This window comes from Vicia villosa, unplaced genomic scaffold (assembly GCF_029867415.1).
Source record: "Vicia villosa cultivar HV-30 ecotype Madison, WI unplaced genomic scaffold, Vvil1.0 ctg.003861F_1_1, whole genome shotgun sequence".
NCBI lineage: Eukaryota > Viridiplantae > Streptophyta > Magnoliopsida > Fabales > Fabaceae > Vicia > Vicia villosa.
Window position 1 is genome coordinate 122865 of NW_026706319.1, and position 6275 is coordinate 129139.

The window sequence follows — 6275 nt, forward strand, 5'->3', positions numbered from 1 at the left end:
CTTAGGAAAGACTGGCATTTGTCGACTGCCAGGGGAATGAAAAGTGAACAAACTGTCTTCTGTTGAAAGAGACTGCCATTTGTCAACTTTGCTGAGGAATCTTTAAGCGAAACGAACTGTCTTCGTGAAGAAGGCTGCCATTCGTTATCTCCGCTGGAAAAGGTGAGCAAACTGTCTTCTGCTGAAAGAGACTGCCATTTGTCAACTCTAATAAAGAATCCTAAAACGAACTGTCTTCGTGAAGAGGACTGCCATTCGTTACCTCCGCTTGGAAGAAAGTGAGCAAACTGTCTTTTGCTGAAAGAGACTGCCATTTGCTGACTTAAAATAGGAATCCTAAAACGAACTGTCTTCGTGAAGAAGATTGCCATTCGTTATCTTCACTTGGAAAAAAGTGAGCAAACAGTCTTCTGCAGAAAGAGACTGCCATTTGCTGACATAAAATAGGAATCCTAAAACGAACTGTCTTCGTGAAGAAGACTGCCATTTGTTATATTCTCTTGGAAGAAAGTGAGCATACTGTCTTTTGCTGAAAGAGACTGCCATTTGCTGACTTTAAATAAAGAATCCTTAAACGAACTGTCTTCTTGAAGAAGAATTCCATTCGTTACCTTCACTTGGAAGAAGTGAGAAAACTGTCTTCTGCTGAAAGAGACTGCCATTTGCTGACTTTAAATAAAGAATCCTTAAACGAACTATCTTCGTGAAGAAGACTGCCATTCGTTACCTTCACTTGGAAGAAATGAGCAAAATGTCTTCTTCTGAAAGAGACTGCCATTTGCTGACTTAAACAAGGAATCCTTAAACAAACTGTCTTCGTGAAGAAGACTGCCATTCGTTATCTTCACTTGGAAAAAAGTGAGCAAACTGTCTTCTACTGAAAGAGACTGCCATTTGCTGACTTTTGTGGGGAAATTCGAAAGCGGACAAAATATCTTCCGGAAAAGACTGCCAACTATCGACTTGTCAGAGAATCCCAGTTGGGGAATCCCAAAAGTGGACAAACTATCTTCATGAGGAAGACTACCATTTATCGACTTTGCCCGGGAACAACAACAGTAATGAACAAACTATCTCTTTGAAGGAGATTACCGCTTTCTGACTTGCAGGGGAATCCTGGTGTATGAACCATCATCATGAAGAAGAATGTTCTTTCACGAATCGCAGGGGAAACTTGAGTAGATGTCCAAGTGACTCGAGCAATAACACGATCAAAGCCTAACTAGACTATGCTAACTATGCAGTCACGTGATATGATCCGTAAAGAATGTATGAATGTTATGAAGATTATAAAATGTAAAGTGAATGTGAATAGAATTGTCGCGGATGTGAAATCCTGTGATACGACTTGATGATTTTTTTTTTGTTGATCAAAAGATGTCATCTTCTTGGAATATTTAGTTTGCACTCTGTTGCAAAGCGACCTCTTGGGGAAATTTGTTCCCGGAGTCTCGACCGTTCTTGGAGCAACTGTTGGCGTTCTTCCTATAGTTTGTAAACCTTAGAAAAAAATTTCACCTTTATTTTGAAAGTAAATTCATTTTATTTTTGAAAACGTTTGTTTCAAGAAAAATGACTATCAGACCTAAAAAATGCATTTTAAGAAACTGAATAAGACTCGATTGCAAAGAAAAGGTACAAGGCTCAAATTATTATTTATGGAATGGTAATCAGCCAAATGCTTGATTCCATGGAGTATTTACAAAGTTGGAAATTGGTAATTTTCGGGAAAAGGGCTACGATGAAACGTGACGACCATTATCTTTCCCTTCCATTCTGAATTGCGCTGTATTCGTGCTTCGTAGAAGATGACCTTCTGATGATGAATACTCCGCTATGGATTTTCTGGATGATCAAGTTTGTCCTGAGCACAGTTACTTGCCATATATCCCTAACTTTTGCTTAAACTACCCCTTTTGGGTTTTAAGTCTACCGGGATTGATTGTATATTTTTTATGTCTCTAACTTTTGCCTGAATCGCCCTTTCGGGTTTTCGATTCACCGAGACGCTCTTTTTTGCCTAAGTCGCTCTTTGCGAGTTTTCAACTTAGCGAGTTGTTCTTTTAATTATTTAGGCGAAGTATTTCTTGACTGCGTCGACGTTCATAGGACGGGTGAATTCTTCTCCATCCATAGTCGTGAGTATTAAGGCTCCTCCTGAGAAAGCTCTCTTGACCACGTATGGGCCGTCATAATTGGGAGTCCATTTGCCTCTCGAATCTGTGAGAAAAGACTGAATCTTCTTGAGTACAAGGTCGCCATCTTTGATTGTGCGAGGCCGTACCTTTTTGTCGAAAGCTTTCTTCATTCTTTGTTGATATAGTTGTCCGTGGCATAAAGCTATCATGCGCTTTTTTTCGATTAAGTTCAACTCATCGAATCTTTTTTGACACCACTCGGCTTCTGTTAATTTTTCCTCCATCAAGACTCTCATTGATGGGATCTCAACCTCTATGGGTAGGACTGCCTCCATGCCATATACAAGGGAGAAAGGAGTTGCTCCAATCGAAGTACGTACAGATGTACGGTAACCATGTAGAGCAAACGGGAGCATTTCATGCCAATCTTTATAAGTGATGACCACTTTCTGAATGATTTTCTTGATGTTTTTGTTAGCTGCTTCTACAGCCCCATTCATCTTTGGTCTGTAAGGAGATGAGTTGTGATGTTCAATCTTGAATTCTTCACAAAGTTCCTTCATCATTTTGTTATTAAAATTTGACTCATTGTCAGTGATTATCTTGCTAGGAATGCCGTAGCGACAGATGATGTGATTCTTGGTAAACCTGACGACAACTTGTTTTGTAACGTTTGCATAGGAAGCTGCTTCGACCCACTTGGTGAAATAGTCTATGGCTACGAAGATGAAGCGATGTCCATTGGATACTTTTGGCTCGATCATTTCGATCATGTCGATTCCCCACATGGAGAAAGGCCAAGGGGAAGAGAGTATATTGAGAAGAGATGGTGGCACATGAATTCTATCGACGTTGATCTGACATTTGTGACACCTCTTTGCATACTGGTAGCAATCTGACTCCATCGTCAGCCAATAATATCCTGCCCTCGGTATTTTCCTTGTCATGGTGTGTCCATTGGTGTGAGTACCAAAGGAACCTTCATGTATTTCTCTCATGAGTGTTTCTTCTTCTTTCTTGTCAACGCATCTGAGCAGACCATGTCGAAATTTCTCTTGTACAGAACATCTTTGTTGAGGAAGAATCTTCCAGCTAACTTTCTCAAAGTTTTTCTATCTTTCTTTGACGCCCCAAGAGGGTACTCTTGCCTTTGAAGAAAGTTTTTGATGTCGTGATACCACGGTTTGTCGTCGATGATTGCTTCTACTGTGAAAACATGAGCGGGCCTATCCAGGCGCGTAACATCGATCTGAGGAATGTCATTCCAATGATTTATCCTAATCATGGAAGGGAGTGTGGCTAATGCATCAGCCAAGTTATTTTCTTCACGAGGAATGTGATGAAAATCTATCTTGTCGAAGAAAGGTAACAATCTTCTCGCGTAGTCTTTGTAAGGGATTAGCCCAGGTTGGCGTGTTTCCCATTCTCCTTTGATTTGATTAATGACCAAAGCTGAATCTCTGTATACATCCAAGTGTTTGATTCTTAGATCTACAGCTTCTTCGAGACCCATGATGCAAGCTTCATATTCGGCCTCATTGTTTGTGCACTTGAAAGTTAATCTGGCGGTAAATGGAATATGGGTACCTTGAGGGGTAACAATGATTGCCCCAATTCCTCGTCCATTAGCGTTGACGGCTCCGTCAAAAATTAAGCCCCATTGGGATCCTATCTCAGGTCCTTCGTCTGGTAGTGGCTCGTCACAATCTTTCATCTTGAGGTACATGACGTCCTCGTCCGGAAAGTCAAAACTGGTTGATTCATGACCATTGAGAGGATGGTGAGCCAGGTGCTCAGCTAGGATGCTTCCTTTCACGGCTTTCTGAGTGTGATACTGAATGTCGTATTCTGATAACAGCATCTGTCAACGGGAAATTCTCCCGGTTAAGGCAGGCTTCTCAAAGATATACTTGATTGGATCCATCTTGGAAATCAAACAAGTAGTATGTCGAATCATGTACTGGCGGAGACGCTTGGCAGCCCAAGCCAAAGCACAACAGGTCTTCTCGAGCATGGAGTAGCGGGATTCACAATCAGTGAATTTCTTGCTCAGGTAGTAGATGGCATGCTCTTTTCTCTTTGTCTCGTCTTGCTGTCTAAGGACACATCCCATGGAATCTTCTAAGACGGTTAAGTACATTATCAAAGGTCTTCCTTCTACTAGAGGAGACAAGATGGGTGGTTCGAGCAGATATTCCTTAGTGTTGTCGAATGCTTTCTAGCAATCGTCTGTCCAGACGCAACTTTGGTTTTTCCGTAGAAGTTTGAAAATTGGAGCACGAGTTGCAGTCATGAGATATATGAATCTCGAGATGTAATTCAGACGTCCAAGAAATCCTCTAACTTGTTTCTCGGTTATGGGTGAAGGCATTTCTTGAATTTCCTTGACTTTATCTGGATCTACTTCAATTCCTCGTTTGCTGACGATGAAACCAAGGAGTTTCCCTGAGTAGACACCAAAGGTACACTTGTTGGGATTCTAGCGAAGCTGAAACTTCCATAAGCGTTGAAATAACTTTGTCAGATTCTGTATGTGATCTTCCTCATTTTCTGATTTGGCAATCTTGTCATCCACATAGACTTCCACTTCCTTATGCATCATGTCGTGGAAAAATGTAGTCATGGCTCTTTGATAAGTTGCCCCTGCGTTCTTTAGTCCAAAAGGCATAACACGGTAGCAGAACGTGCCCCAGGGGGTGATGAAAGCTCTCTTGACCACGTAGGGGCCGTCATAATTGGGAGTCCATAATTGGGAGTCCATTTCTACACAAAAGCCCAAAAATTCACTTTGTCAGGAAAAAGTCAACTGTGAAGGATCATCATTGACTTTTAAGGTTTTTGGTCAAAAAATGACTTTCAAAGATCAATATCATCAATATATGGATGTCAAAGTCATTTGGCCAAAGAAATTCAAAGAAATTCATCAAGGAGCGAAAAGTCGGGAATTAGGGTTTTTGAAGGCATGGTGAGATCTCAAAATTTCACCTACACAACTCAAAAAACTTCCAACATGAAAGTTGTAGATCTTGCCAAATAAAACAACATCTTACAAGGGAACTTTTTTCAAAAGATCAACCATTTATGAAGTTTTGGAAATTTTGAAGTTTAGGTCATAAACACTTAGAAATTTTTCTAAGTGTTTTAACCTAGTTTTCTTCCAACTTTGGCCTCATTTTTCACAAATTTCCCAAAGGATTCTGAAGAAGACATAAACTAATGATTTAAAGTAGATGTTTAGGGCTTTCCAAATTGTGTTCAACCTTCTCAAAATTCAATTTGAGCTAAGAGTTATGCTTGTTCAAAGTTGGCCTCATGAAGTGAAATTATAGGTCATGCATCATTTTGGAACTTTGAAGTTTTGTGCACATGACCTCAATTATGGATGCTACACGACCCATAATACATCTGCAAACATGCCATGCATTCATTTTCACCATGCCATGATAATTGAAGAAGATTCCTAAAACAAGAACATGTGATTATGTAATGATTACATTTGAGAATTTATGGCAAATTGATGAATCACCCAAGGAATCTTCTCACCAACCAATTAGAGCTCACTTTGCATCTGAATTGTCCCCTAAGATCAGATAGAATCAATGGATAGGGGAGGTGGCTCGAAAATGCAATGATCACATTTGGATATTCTTTGAAATTTCTTCATGGCTAAGAAACCAAACTTACTTCACTAAGCAAGCTCACTCTCTCACTCAGTACTGAGACATTTGCCTATAAATAGGAGAGCACAATTCAGTAGAAAAACACACCAAAGCAACCATATTACTTGCTTTCTCTTTCTCTTCTCTTGTTCATTGTTTTTCAAAGTTCTTTGGCAAGAAGAATCGATTTCTTCAAACCAGAGCTTATCTTTGGGAAGTGAGCATTCTAACATCTCAAGGGAGGTCATTTGAGGTGATCCAAGCACCTGGATCACTTCTGTAGGTGGAGGAACACCATTGTTGCTCTCACTTTGGAGCATCTGCAGTTGGAGGTCCATGGAGTGATTCAGAAGGTTTCAAGGCAAGCCAATCATCCAGACACACTCCTCAGGTCATAGTGAAGCTAACCAGATGGCTGCAGCTCATCTGTAACTCGAGAATCAACACCCTCCATGTTCACTTGAAGCTGAAATCGAGG